Here is a 16,078-nt window from a genome sequence, read left to right on the forward strand (position 1 = left end):
ATATACCCCACCAGTTCTTGTTCAAATCCAGGGAAAATGACTAAAGGAGTAAAAGGATGAAATTAAATCCTTAGAAGTCCCAGAAAACAGAGAAGTTTTTATCAGCAGAAATTTTAAGGAATTTTAGAAAATTATAAATTAGACTAGTTTGGTGGAAAATAGAGCCAAGAAAATCACAAACAAATAGAGACATCTGGAATGGGTCACTGAAGAAGGGAGTACCAGTCTTCCCCACAGAGCCCTGGAAAAATGCCAAGATCATCATCAACAAGAGCTGGAAATATTTGTTGAATGATGTTAAATGAATGAGCAGCCTGTGTGGCAATTAGCAGCATAATTAATTGAAGGGTTGCCAGCCCAGCTGGACTGGTCCTCAGCTCTGGTACACAAGGGGCTGGCTGTGGGATTTTCTCTTAGGATGTAACAGATGAGATGAACTCTATAAATAAAGTGGAGGCTCTGTCTCCCAGAAAGAGAAAAATAATTCCTATTATTATTCTTTTCCTAAGCAGTTGTGCAGACCAGTGAAATGCCCTAAAACTCCCTGCTTTCAAAAAAATACCTTGCTTGGCTTACTCTGATTTTTTTTTTTTTTTTTTTTTTTTGAGGTGAGACCTTCACCTGCTTATAAAGCAGTCCATTAGCAGAACATCCCCACCCATCCACCCAAACTGGACTGGAACATGGTCCCAATCAGGGCAGAGTCCTGAGGTGGGAATGGGACCCTCCACAGTTGCTGAGGAAGGCAATTGCTGAGTGACCAACATTGATCCGCTCCAGTCCTTCATTCATAATTATAAATGGACAAGCAGACACTGAGGGAAAGCAAACCATTAAAGAGAAGCATCTATAGGCACATGTGAACTCGATAGAACAGATGGTTCCTGAGGGATTAACAAAGGCAGCAGAGGATAACTGAACATTTTATCTGGGAGCATCAAAAATATTTGAAAGAATATCGAATAGATAGATTGAGAGATAGGTTTCTTTGAAAATGAGTCGACTGATAGATAAGAGTTTGAGAGTTTTTAAAAATTAATGTAAGAAATTTTGTGAAGAAAAAATTCTGGGAAGGACTGAATATTACTATAGACTGGGCTAAAAAGGAATTGTGAAGGCATCTCCTAGAATGTAGTAATAGCAAACATACGAAAACTATTGCTTTGTAATTAACCTTTTCCCACCTCCAGAAACATGTAAGATTGTCTGTTTTTGGAATTCAGCCATTTCACTATTGGTATCAAATACATCATGGTTTATCTTTTTTTTTTTTTTTTAAGAACAGATCAGTTTTCTTTTATAATATTGTGATTTTTATACATCTCCAATATCTGCCTTTTATTTTTGTGGAACTGCTGCTTCATGCTTTTTGAATTACTCAGTACATTTGCCATGTCTCTTAACTTTTCCAGGGAAGTGACACTATTTCATTGTGTTTTAAAATATTTAAGTATGTTCATGGGGCTTAGAAAACACAATGAAAGGTTTTCCTTCATGTCATTTCCTTCTTTTTGTTCATCTGAACTTTGGAAAGTATAGTAATGACAAAGTTTTAAATAGAAAAAAAAAACATTATAAAAATACACTCTCAGTCGTTTCACTCTTTGCTGTTTTTATTGTTCTTTACTCTTTTCTTATTTAAAGGGAGTTCTGGGTGTTTTATTACAGAGACACAGGCACAACATGTGAAGAGCCAAATAGACCTATGGGAGTTGATACACAAATTGAAAATTCCCTTTTAGTCTATTCGCCCCTCCTCCCCCCAAAGTCACTATCTCCTCTTTCAGCTGATTCCTGCAGTGTTTTCTTGCATATCTCTAAATAATGTGTTGGTCTTGCTGCTTCTTGATTTTTCAGCTTTACACATTATCTTTTGACTTCCTGCTGGGTAAGATGAGGCTGTAACTGTTTTTCACCCTTTGAGCACCCTCCACAGAAACCCACCCTTCTTTTCCCCTTCAATCTTTCCATATCATCTTTCTGTTTTAGCTTTATCGCTTACATTGTTATGATCACATGAATGCTAACGAGAGCTGAACTCTGGTGACTCTTCCATTCCTGCACAACTTTTTACATTTCCAGGAATCAATAATTATCTTCTTGTTCATTTGGTGTCTCAGTTTTCTAGATATTTACCACCAGTTTAACCCAAACTGTCCAGCAGTCATCTGAGTCTCTTCTCAATATATTCATTCACATTAGTCATCCCAACACTTTAAATTTTTAAAGATTTATTTATTTATTTGGGAGAGAGAAAGAGAGTGAGCAGGGTGAGGGGTAGAGGGAGAGGGAGAGAAAGAATCTCAAGGCAGATACCGCACTGAGCACAAAGCCTGACTCGGGGCTTGCTCTCACGACCTTGAGATCATGACCTGAGCCAAAACCAAGAGTCAGATGGTTAACCGACTGAGCCACACAGGCGCCCATAACACTTCAATATTTTTGAAGAAATTTCTCCATGACTTGTTGCAGTGTGGAATGCTTTTTTTCTGCATGGGTTATCCTAGGTTCTCCAGTCTTCTTCACCATCCTGGGGATTTGTCCTTACTTCTCTCTTGGGCTGGATAACCTGTTTCTTTGATCTCATGACTTCTTTCTGGGTTTACTCCCTTGGTTTGATGGAGCATGTCCTCCAGTGACTTTCCTTGGAGGGATGAAAAGGAGGTAAATTTTTTTAGACCTTCAATTGCTGAAACTGTTTATATTTTTGCCTGACACTTGATTGATAGTTTAGCTGGGTACATAATTTTAAGAATAGGAGTAGGAAAGTATTGCATACTTTTCTTTTAGTTTTCAATATTTGCTACCAAGAAATATGAGGCCCCTGGGATTCCTGATCTTTTGTGTGAAACTTTTCATTTAGTATTCCTCTCTGGGACACTACAGGGTTTCCTCTTTGTACCCAGTCTTTGCTTGCTCAGGCACATTGAATAGAAACTAATTTCTAAAGTGCTTTCAACCAAGCCTTCTTATTTTAGCCCCTACTCTCCCTTTACTTCCACTTTGGAAAGTAGTTGGTATGCACGCTCACTGAGGCTTTTAAGGGTTCTGCAGTATAATCTGTTTTCTCTACTGCTGGTTTAGATTCAGCCTTCTTAAATAAGTCCCTTATTATTTATCCATCTACTTTTAGATTTTAAAATTTTATTGCTCTTCTCCCTCTGCTCTATCTTTGTGAGTGTTTATTTTATGAAATCTCCCTGTATTTGCCTTTTATCAGGGTTTTAGGAGGGAAGGAATATACATGCATGTGTTTAATCTGCCATCTGTATCTGGAAATTGATTTTTTAGTGTATTTGCTAATGGAAATAATTGTGCTATGGTACTGTACCTGATTATATCCAACTCTCTATATAAATGAAGTCTTGGGCCTCTGTGTTAATCAGTATAGGCTGGTAATGTGTTATAGCAGTAGCAAACCCAAAGCTTGAGTGGCTTCACTCAAAAAAGTTTAATTTTTGCTTTTGTTGGATGTCCATTATGGGTGGGAGGGGCTCTGCCCTTTGGTCCCTGGGGGTTGACAGAGGCTCAACCATCTTGCAGCTGGACAATCTGAAACATACAACCTTCTTGGTTCCCATAGTCAGGACAGAGAGAGCTGGGGAATCTCATATTGGCAAGTGAATATTTTAGCCTGAAAGTGATATGGTCACATTATGTCAGCCAGACTGTTTCATGATCATGATTTCCTGAAAGAAGCAGGAAAGTATAATCCACACAGGTGTTTGAAAGGAAGAGATATTAAGGGAGCACAAGAAATCTCCACCCTGGCACCTACCATATACCTTTAGATAAACATTGACCTGAGAAGGTGTACATTCAACTCAATTCAGTGGCTTAAAAGGACATGTAGTTTATTTATCTCTACTGTAACACATCAAGATGAGCCTCCAAAGTTGGTGGGTAGCTATGCCCCATACCAGATGCATTTCACCCTCACAACGCTGCTCCTGAGAGGTTTGTAACATGCCAAGAGTCCCTCCCCCGATGGGTAGGAAGTATAGAGACAGAATACTCACACTAAGGGCTAAGTGTGGAAGATTCTAACACTTAAGTCCCCAAACCTTTCCTTCTACACCTTCCCATACCCTTCTTTCACAGGAGATGTGCCATTATGTTTGAAAACACCAGAAAAGGTGTTTATGGAAAAAGATGAAAGCTGGTAGTGAGGACAAGACAGAACATTGTGGAGCCTAGTTGTGGAAAAGATGAAGAAGATTTCATGCTGGGATTCTCTGAAAAAAGAAAAAAGAAAAAAGAAAAAACCCAAACCACTAACCAGTGGTGCTTCTGTGGTTACTTTGGTGGGATCTTTGACTCAATGTAGTGAAAGCTGGAAGGCTTTGTGCAAATTGCTTTCAAAGCATGTGATCAAAGTGTCCATTTTTACAAGCAGGAATTGCTTAACCATGGAATAGACATCATGTGATTTCAAAAAATACACGATAAGTGGGAAGTTTTCTTCCTGGTGTTCCTAAATTCATTTTCTTTCAACATGCCTCACCTTAGAGATGATAATCAAGCTTCCAAATGTATGGAGCTAAAAGATGAAATCTTAAAGTCCTGAAATACAGAAATGTCAGGGGAAATAACAGAGTTAAGGTATTTCTACACTGTCAGCTAGCTTCCCCTGCTGCCACAGTGCTCCTTAGCATCTCCTGATAATCTATAACATCGACTCCATTCTAATCCCACATCAATTATAAGAAGCATCATAGGATGGAGAGACAAACCCTTTTAAATATAACTTTGGATCACGATGTTCTAACTGCAAGTTCAGAAATCTCCTAAGAAAATTAATTTTAGAACAGAAAGAAGCATAGTAAGTGGATGGTTATGACCAGTACCGGGAGGTAATTTTCAGCTGACTAATGGCGGGCCAGCTAGCGATATTTTGGCACAATGTGGAACAGAAAATGCTTCTGGCTCAGCTAGGGCTGCAGATCAAAAAGGGCTTAATTTCCCTGGGAAGGCAGAGGATGCTGTGGGAGGGGAAGGAGAATCGTTTCTGCAGAAGCTGGGAGTAAACTTGATGGCTTAAGGAAACTTGATGGCTTAATGAGACTGATTGTCCCTTCAGTCAGGGAACTTGATTTTGATTAGAGTTTTAAAACATCATAATATGAAAAAGGAATCTTAGATTTCTCTGGGAGCTAAAACCTGGGCCCTTTAGAGCGTTTACATTGTGTTCATAATTCCCATTTTCTAAGCTTTGTAGACCAACTATAAGGTAAACACAGTTGCTTTCACTGTTGAAAACAAGCATAGCTTCCAAAATAAATTCAGGAAGCCCATCACTTGTCCCGAGTAATTATTGGGTTTGGGTGTCAGGTCCACCTGGATGAAAATTGCGAAGTTGACGAAAATGATAAGTGACTTACTCTACCATGGTCTTTTTCCTCTCTTCCTCATCTGGGCATTCCACCTACTCAAGGGTTATCACGCCTCCCAAGCTAATCCTAGGCAAGGAATGAGCTAATGTGTTTAATGATAGGAATGCCTTCCAGAGTATGAGTAAGTTTCAAAAGAAAACAGGCTTCAGAAGAAGAAATGGCAAGACAGGATTTTGATCTAATGCTGAATGGTGGGTTCACCCCATTCATTCATTCATTTGGGGAGGGACTCACGGATGAATACCGAGAGTGTCTGCACCAAGCATTTGAAGGCCAACCCTGAACCGAGCATCATTTCATTTAACACTTACAATAAAAACCTACTGAAGTAGGTGCATTGCATCCTCTATGTCACAGATGAGGAGAAACCTATAGTGTGGGATACTGATGTCCCACCTAAGGTCAAGCAGATTTGAACCGAGGGAGAGTTGCCTGACGTCAGAGCCTGTGTTCTTACTTCTCCACAACAGGCCTGGGATTACAACACACGGTAGAGGCCAGCACCAGGCACCTTGTGCCAGCCAGCATCCCCCAATCTCCAAGGGTGGCCTGGAGTGAGCTTCATTAGGCTGAGGGATTCTGTGATATTCCGAAGCATCCTATGCCAACTGGAATCCAACAATTATGAATAATTTCTACCAATTAAGCTTCTAAAAAATTTAATTATTAAGAAGTGGCATTCCCTCCTGATTATGGTTGATATTGTGTAGGCAAGAGGGTGGTCTCCTACTACGCATCCTCCTCACCCCACTTCCTGTCCCCACCAGACACCCCCCACATCAGTGGACACTCTTGGACAGAGGCCTCAGAGCTGAGAGCCATCTCTGTTAGCTGTTCTGTGAAACCAAACCCTGCAGCTGTTCTCTGTGTCTCTCCTTGTCTGTGTGATGGAAGTGCTTCCTCAAGATGTGGAAGAACAGTTGCTGTTCTTCACAATAACACTGATTCCGGAGTGCATTACTTCCTGGTCACTTGCTGTGAAAAGTAGGAAGGTAAAGGACATGTTTCTTGAAGATGTAACCCCATGGAGACGTGCACTCTTTCTGAGGATGGTTCCAGCAGTGTCTTAGGCGAACCCCCTTATCCTGCTCATTCCTTTCCTGCAGCTGAGGTTTAGAGGCAGGGAGGTCAGCTTTGGACCCTCCAGCATGTTACTGAGTACTGTATGAGAGGCATCCATGTGAAAATATCTTTTGTTTGTTTAACTGTGAAGCCGATTAATATCTACGACCGCATTTTGGATACTCCAAAGCACTGTTAAGACTGACCTAATATCCACAGCTGGACCTCAGTATTATTCCAAGGCTGTCAGATGCCCACAGCCAGGCCACTTTGTTTCCCTGGAGCACATGACTGCACAGAACACCAACCTCAGACAAGATTACTCTGAGATAAAATGAAACAAAACAGGGCCACTTCCTAATTTTGTCTCAGACAAAAACAAGCTCAAGGGGAGCCTCCCTTCTTTAGACCACTCCCCAAATAATCCCAACCCAAGCACTATTCCTAGAATGGGTTTTTTTCTAATATTCTCTTACTGAGATACACCCCCGCCCCCACACGTGCACACGTACACACAAATAATTTTCTGTGGTGTATGTTCTCCCTTGTGAAAGGAATAATAAACCCTACTCTTTTAACCTCAGGTGTATTCCTGTTGGACTTGGCTGCTGGGCATTGATAAACCTCATGTTTAACCCAAAGTTCGCCATTGCAAAGCCAAAGTAATTAATGGTCTCCTTCTTATTCCTCTTCACCCCATCCAATGCCTGTGATCATCATATAGATAAAGACCGTAAGGTGGGACAATTTCCCTTGCGCTCCTAAGGACTCTAAGGGTCAATTTAAAGTCTTTTCAATTAGGAAAATGGTCAAGTGCCTTGCTTACCAATATGGAGTGCAGTTCTCTTCCGTCCTTGTGGTGGGCTCTCATGGTGGGTCTTAAGAATCACCTTCATCCTAGAAGGTATATATACCGTCTAGACTCCGCAGGGAAGGGTTTGTACAGAACTGGCTAGTGGAACAATGGGAGGTACAGGTTACCCAGATGCTTCCTATGTGCATAAATGTGTGTGGTTGGGCTCATGGGCAGACATCCAATGATTGCGGGTCCAAGCCAGCAAGTATGCGCATGCGTGAGACAGGACTGGTCTAATGCAGCACAAGGTCATGGAGTGCTTGGTAAACAGGCAAGAGCATGTCCTTTCTGAGGAGGGGACAACTTAATTGGTGCTTGTTGCTGCCATAAAGCCATGGGGTCCCTATGTGGCCAGACATTTGGATTTTTCAATGAAGCAGAAATGCAGATTTTAAAATGTGAACTCACCTGATTTTCCAATGCTGGTATTCAATTTAAATGTTTAATAATACTGTGGATATTTTGACGGCCACATAACAAAGCAAATTTAGGCTGTTGATTTCTGGTTTGTGACTCTGCCATATCACTTTCTCCTCTTTTAGAGAGTGAGACGAAAGAAAGCATAATAAGAACATTTGAATGGTTATTCCTAAGTCTACTGAAAAATGTTTTCTTGCTGTAGAAGTTACTCTTTGCATGTTTTCCTAGAAAAATAAAACTTTAAATATTTGGTTTTCCTTATAAATACACGCAATTCTTAGTTATTTCCATCAGGCTAATGTCTGTGAGCAATTCTGTGATAATAAATAGGAGCTCAGGGAAACGAGCAAAGTCACTACTTCTTAGGTTGAAGATTACAGTTTGAGCTTATGGTGAATTATTATAAACAAAGGGATATACTTTGTTTTGAAAATACTAAAAATATCAAAATTATATTCTTGGTTCTGTCAGGCCCTTTAATAAAGTTACTTGTTTCACAAGAATAAATCCTACAAATTTATTTAAAAGTTAAATAAAAGGAAACTATAAAGCTATAAAATAGATTTATGAGCTTCTCTTATATAGCAAAATGCAACAAAAAGAGTTTTTCCCCCCTGTCCCATCACTATATTTATATTTTAAGGTTATGATGTCTGACAATTAGTTGAGGTTTTGCTGACTTGATTGACAAATGGTGTAATTCTCTTTCATATTTCTTTTAGGAGTTTCTGTGTGTTTTGGGGTTTTGTGTGTGTGTGTGTGTGTGTGCGCGTGTATGTGTTTTGTTTTTTCTTGGAAATAGTAATTGTTACGACTTGGCAAAACTTCAGTACCCCTGATGATTAAAAAAAATCTAGTCCTATCTATCATCCCACTGCGTTGTATGCTTGAGCTGGGAAAGGCTCTTTAGAATATAAAGACACAAATATAGCACTTGCTGTACAAGGGCTTATAATCAAGACTCATACAGAGAAATAGAACAGCCTCAATGACCACTGAGTTTAGCTCCAAACAATGTTTGAGCAAATACTCATCCAGTCTACTCTTAAGTTCTTCCAGTAATACAGAACATACAAATCCCAACCCTTACTTTATCTTGAATAGCTATAATAGAAAGTTCTTTTTTGACAAGGACTGATACATCTCATTTTTTTAAAATCTCGTTTTTCACATCAGGCCATAAGAAATAAGTACAATCCTCCTTCCACCTGGAAACACTTTAGATTGTTTTTTTTTTAATATTTTATTTTAAGATTTTATTTATTTATTTGACAGAAGAGAGAGCGCGCACAAGCAGGGGGAGCGGAGGGAGAGGGAGAAGCAGACCCCCCACTGAGCAGGGAGTCTGCTGCGGGGCTTGATCCCAAGACCCTGGGATCATGACCTGAGCTAAAGGCAGACTCTTAACCAACTGAGCCACCGAGGTGCCCTGAAACCCTTTAGATTGTTGAAGTTAGGTTTCCTATTCTCTCCAAGCTAAACCAAACACTCTGAGTTCCACAGTGTCTTGACATCACGCCTCCTTCAAACATTCTGTTTCTCACCATCCTGGCTGACTATCCTTCCTTGTGCTCCAGTTTGTCTAAATCTGCTCTGAGGGGTGGGTCCCAGCAATGATGAGGCCAGTAAAGAGTGACACAGTGGCCTCCTTTCCCCTTCTCTCTATCCAGCATAAGCTTGTACTAAATGTTTAAAAATGATCTCATCAGGTGTTTGAAACATTTTGAACTTATGTCAGCTAAAACTCACAAGAATTTCCACTTCTGTTCTGCTTCCAAGACATACCTGAAAATTTCCTGCATTTGTGAAATAAGTCCCTTTGATCCAAAGGTGCTGGTGAGTTTCATCTGGTTAGATTTGTGCTTCAGTCTTGAAATGGCCCAACGTCTTGCATGGAGGTGGCTGCTTGGAGCTTTGTGCTCAGATGAAACCGGATGTCACGCTAGGAATGAGCTCTTTTACAAAACCTTCTCTTTTGAACCACCTACTTTTTTCATACTCTTGGTATTTTTTTTTCTTTTTACTCATCTTCCCAGTGGCAGGTTTATATTTATCGGGCATTTGGAATCCAGAGGGATTTGTTCAAAAACATGCCCGAGTTTATCTTCAAATATTGAAGGTCCAGATAGAGACACTAAGGAAATTCAGATTTATGCTGGCTTTACTGTGCCAGATTAGAGTTTCATCTGGGCATGGGGAACGGCGATAGAGCTACAGCTGGACCTGGCCGTGGCCCGGCTGTGGTATATCACCTCAATGACAAATCATTTCCTTCCTTTGTTGTGGCAACATGAAGCGAGCTGGGACAGTGCCTATGGTTGCTAACTGGTAGGACTTTTGGGGATTCTAAAACATCCCTTGGCTTTCAAGTGTATTCAGGATCCCCAGGGCTATGAAGTACTCTCAGCCTCAGTGGGTACCTTCCCTCCTTTTTAGAAAACTTCCGTCTGATGTTGCCATTAATCCCAGTGTGTACCTCATACCTCCACTGTGGTCTGGAGGAATTTTTGCTTGAGCCTCTGGAGGCTTTATATTCCTTGAGCTCTGAGGATCAGGTTCTATTGGTATATAGAACTCTCACTAGAAAGCTTTGTTTATGATTATTGCCCTTGTTTATGACTGAGTACAAAATGTGCTCTTGGAAAAGAGCAGGATAAGAGGAAGTAAGAACAGTATCAAATCTACTGAGATAAGTAAGTAGAAATAATCTAACAATGCAGAATTGTTAAAATAATACCGTATTGGAGCACCTGGTGGCTCAGTTGGTTAAGCATCGAGTTGTTGATTTTGGCTCAGGTTGTGATCACAGGGTCGTGGGATCTAGCCCTGCATTGTGCTCTGTGCTCAGTGCAGAGTGTGCTTGAAATGTTCTCTCTCCCTCTCCCCTTCCCCCACTCTCTCTCAAATAAATAAATAAATAAAATCTTAAAAAATAATAATACCATATTGCTAAGAGAGCTAGTCACTAACTAATCTGTGGGAAATAAACATGTATTCAACAGCACTGTAGAAGAGCAGACCCTGTTCACAGATCAGGGTTGTAATGGAAAAACAGCCTGTCATTTGGAGCTCATCTGAGATCTGGTTCGATCTTGGGGGGATGATCATCTTGGCACGCCAGCTCAGCAAGGCATGGTCCATGGACAGTCTTACCAGTTGTCACTGTCATGAGTCATAGGCACAGAGAATCAGCTATAAAATGCCTCCTAGTTTCTTAGATCTAACGGGGTTTGACACACTGATCCATTGCTCTGATGCACCATTGGGCTTCTCTTCAGAGTGCTTTAAAACTATCAACTCCCAGTGCGTTATGGATTTTAAGACATAAACCCCTTTTTTTTTTCTGGGGCAGTTAGATCAGCTATGAAATTTCTATCAGAAGGGAGACATAATCCATGACAAGCCATTCTCATGCTCCAATCCCTAACAGTCCCACCTGAGGGATGATGATGCTTGACTTTGAATCAAACCAGGTGCCCTTGAGCCCAGAGGAAAGCTGTTATTTGAGAATTCAGAAGCCAAAATAATACCTTGTTAGTGAGAGGAAGAATTTCTTGCAGTCCAAGAGGGCTAGCTTAACTTTTGGCAGAGTCAGATAGTTAGTGTTAATGTGTTAAAACCACAGCAAAGGTGTGGCCAATATTAACATGTCTAAAGGCAAAAAGTTAATGTAAATAAAGCAAAGGTGAAGTCACCACAGTAAAGGGGAAAAGTTAAAAGGAAGAAGAAAAATAAAATCAAAATCTTACTTGAAAAAATAAGGCAATGAAGTAAACCCCTATGATTGAAGACAAAAGTAGAAAAACAAAAAAACTTGGAGGTGGCTGCTTGGAGCTTTGATAATAATAGTAGATAATAATAATAAGGAGATAATAATAAGATAATAATAATATAGATAGACATAGATAATAATATAGATAGATAGACATAGACAGATAGATAATATAGACAGATAATAATAATAAGGAGGAGATAGAGGAGAAGGGGAGGAAGAAGAAGATGACGAGGAAGAAGAGGAAGAAAATGCAGAGGAAGAAGAGGAGCAACAGGAAGAAGGAGGAGGAGAAGGAGAAATTTAAATACTTAAGTAGCATTTTTTAATGTATCAAGCTCTGTTCTGGTGTTTTGGAGATATAGATTTTAGGTGATATTATTATATTCTCATTTTATAGGTGAAAAAACCAAGTCACCAAGAGGTTACATTAGTGCCTGGTGTTTTTAATATTGAGACATTTCTGGGCTTATATACAAGTTTTTGTAGCAGGACTTATCACAATACAACTTCTTTGATGGTGTCTTTCCCTCAATAATCACATCCAAGATCTCAACAGGTCCTGCAAACTCTACCTTCCAAATATATGCCAAATTTGTGACTTCTCTTCATCTCTCCTGCTTCCCTCCTTGTCGAGGGCACCATTATTTCAGATGATAGCAATAGCTTCTAGTTGGCCTTCCTCCTCTTTCTTCCTCTTATAATCCATTCAGCAATTAAAATAAGCTTGAGAAAGAAATCGAATCCTATTTCTTTCTTGATTTAAACTTTCCAGTGCTCCCCTATTGTACTTAGAGTCCATTCTAAACTCCCTACCTTGTTTTATAATTCTTTATATGATTTGGCCTCCCCAACTTCATTTCATTCCATTCTCTTTCACTTTCTTAGTGGTGGAGGGTTCAAGCTCTAATAACTTGTCCTTTACCTTAGAAGAAATCTATCCACATGCCCCAAAGCATTGGATCTCTATGAGGGTCCAGGATCCTTGCCACTTCTGCTCACCATATCTGATTAGTATAACATCAGTACGATGGATCAACTTGCTGTTCTGTAGAATGTCAAGACAGTCAAGGTCCCTGAAATTACATTATGGTGGAGAGCAAGAGAATAAACATAGTCCTGAGCAAGAGCGTGAACATGTACTTACTGCTGTCTTTCTCACATAAAAGCAAATTGCTTGTGATTCTTCTTTACCGGTAGATTTGGAAAAGAACACATTCACCAGGTTGATAACCACACACCAAATGCCAGAAACTGTGATGTTCTGTTCCGGTAAAGCTCTCTCATCTGACATGACAGCTGAAACTGGGGCTGATTTTAGGCTTACAGAAGTTCACTTTCATCCACCATGATTCATCTGGTGTTTGCTGGGACTAGACAGTTTAATTAAAAGGGAATGGGGCGAGACCACCAGCCCTGCCTCTTTCAATGTCTTTAATGTTGGTAGTATGCAGGATTCATCTAATTTACAAACTTGGCTGGGGTACTGGGAATGGGTAATTTCTGGGTCTTGTACTGGTTCTTTTATCATTTATGACTCTCATTGCATAACTTAGAGAACCAATGTGAGAGTTGGCTAGTTAAATATATTAAATATATTCATCCCAATTATACACTTAGGAATTAGGCAGCCACTCTTGACTCCTTGCAGGATTTCCTTTCTACCAGGCTTTCATATGTGCTGGGATATACTTTAACTGGAGGCCCATATTGACACTTAAGGTTCCCGAATGTCAGTGTCAGTTAAGACTCCTTGTCCAGCTATCCTTTAAAAAGCTAGGTACTCCCATTTCCTTGGTGTATGGTTACCCTGGTGATGGCTGCAGCTTACTTAGGAAGAGTATTGGGGAGTGCTGATGGGATATGCTTGTGATGATGCTTTAGAGTTCTTCCTCAGAAGACTGGTATCCATTTTGATGAATAATTCCGGGTTTGCTATCTGACTTCAATCTGGAAACGGGCTAAGGGATCCCGATTTTCCATTACATCTAATGTCATACCTAATTTCAATGCCCCTCATTTATTTTTCTTTTCTTTTTACAATTTCAGTAACACTCCAGTTGGCAGTCTGTATGTCTTGTCCATCGGGACATTGTGATCTTTCAGCAATTTGCAGAGTTAGTCACTCTTACTGACCTTCTTCCTTTTCTACCCATTGTAGTAATAACATCCCCTTTGTCTCTGGTGGCTAAGCATCACTGCCTGGTGCTGCCATCATACATACCTGTCAATCCCCCCTGACACTAGAGGGCCAACTATGTCGTCTGCTCTCACCTACAAAGGACAGACACCCCTCTCATTGCCTGGAGATGGAAGTGTCCTCAGAGGCCCCTTCCTCCCAGAGTGTATTATCGGTTGTTGGATTTTCTGACCTCATATGATGAATTTGTTCTAACATCCCCACTTCCCTGCACCTTCTGATATCTTCCTTAGTACCACATTAAGGCAGTTCTAGCATCTCTACTTCATATGTTGTCGGTCATTTTTTGACCAAGCTTCAGAAAGTCTTCTCACCGGTGTTGAAGAATCCTTCCCAGGTGGCTTTGCCAGGATATGAAACTGGAATCACTGGAGAGTGCACACCTGTGAATAAAGTGTCACTGTCTGGTCTTGTATTCCGCTACCTTGTTCTCCAGTCCAGCGCTCTGAGGATCCACTATCACAAGTTTTTTCTCCAGTTCTTGCTAGTGGGTATTCACCAGGTGCCATAATTAGTTTAGTCACTTCCTACCGGAAGCAGGAACCACAGCAATCTTCTGGGCTATGGTGAGCTCTAACATGGGTTAAACATAAGCCTGGAGGCAAGAAGGCGTGAGTGCAGATCCTGAAGAGGATGTACAGAATAGAAATATGAATTTTAGAACTCAAGGACACCAGTATTCATGTGAAACAGTATGGTATCTGTATCTGGTTCCTAAATTTTGGCCCCTAGTAAAGTTCGCCAGTAAAAACAAAACAAAACAAAAGTTCTCCATCCCAGGACCCTGAGATTATGACCTGGGCGCCTGGGTGGCTCAGTCGATTAAGCGTCTGCCTTCAGCTCAGGTCTTGATCTCGGAGTCCTTGGATCAAGCCCCACATTGGGCTCCCTGCTCAGCAGGGAGTCTGCTTCTCCTCCCTCTGTGATCTCTCTCACTTTTGCTTGCTCAAATAAATAAATAAAATCTTAAAAGAAATAAAAACAAAACAAAAACCCAACAAGATAAAACAAGAAAAACAATTACAAAAAAACTCAGCATTCTTAGAGTGGAGATCATTTCATAGCCTGAATATCTTGTTGCTTGGGAGCGAACGTTCTTAAGTTTAGAGATGATGTTAAAAAGGCACAAGAAACCAAATTAAAGGTGTTTCCACTGGTCGATCTGTGACAATGTGAGGGTCGAAAGAAAAAACAGAAGTTAGTTAATTAGACAAGTGTGGTGTGTCATACTCGTAAATTAATCCTGGTTCGCAAAAGAAAATTAATTTTTTTTCCAATTAGCTAGTGTCACGTCCGAGTTAATGTATTTGGGAAAACTTGTCTATGTAAAAGCAGACTATCAGTGGAATACTTCTAAAGGAGTTAATCCCCAAGTTTAAAATGTCGTTATCCATGAATAGCTGTAGGGCACATGCTTTAGAAGACAAATTGCAAAGAAAGTATATGAAGCTTTACAGAATCAACAGGTGTTGATTCTGTATGACTGTTCACATCATCTGAAATTAGATGAGTCAGTAAAACCTTTAAGTGGGACTTTTTTTTTTTTTTAATGAGCATTTCTGAGGCCTTTCTGCTAAAACCAGTCATATTCTTACAAGGACAGTCATCTATTAAAAATAGTATTTTAGTAGCTCTTGTTAAATTCATAAGGGGCTATGTTGAGAGAATCCAGTCAAAAAAAACGTAGGCTCTTTCTTACAATCCAAATGAGTGGAATCCTAATGTACAGTGTGCTCTGGAGAATAATTCTGTTTCAGATTTCATCCCTGCCCGAGGAAAGTGTTTTCTACCCCTAACTTGTCAACTTCGTGGACCCCTCAGCTCTCCACTGGACTGCTCGCTGGACAAATCTCTCATGCTTTCCTTACCCCAGAATTCCTTATTTCTGTTTCTGACTCACCAGCTTGACTTTCACCACCTGAACTTAAGTCTTAAAATAAAGGGACTGTGCTGATCACCTGTTTTCTGCCAGGAGAAAAATGACCGAAATACTTTTTACCATCTGTGGGATGGAACTCTACTAAAAGATCTCACCCAGTAACCCGTGACAAATTCATTGCACTAAGAACTTCTCCTTTTTTTTTTTTAAGATTCTTTTTTTCTCTTTCTTTCTTTCTCTTTCTTTCTTTCTTTCTTTCTCTCTTTCTTTCTTTCTTTTTTCTTTCTCTCTCTCTCTCTTTCTTTCTTCCGTCCTTCCTTCCTTTATTTGAGAAAGCGAGAGAGAGCATGAGTGGGGGGGAGGAGCAGAGGGAGAAGGAGAAGCAGACTTCCCACTGAGCAGGGAGCCTGATGTGGGGCTCCATCCCAGGACCCTGAGATTATGACCTGGGCCAAAATCAAGAGTCAGACACTTAACTGACTGAGCCACCTTGGTG

Source organism: Mirounga angustirostris, unplaced genomic scaffold, assembly GCF_029215605.1.
Source record: "Mirounga angustirostris isolate CCGP_5_RB_7025 unplaced genomic scaffold, mMirAng1.0.hap1 SCAF_17, whole genome shotgun sequence".
Classification (NCBI taxonomy): Eukaryota; Metazoa; Chordata; class Mammalia; order Carnivora; family Phocidae; genus Mirounga; species Mirounga angustirostris.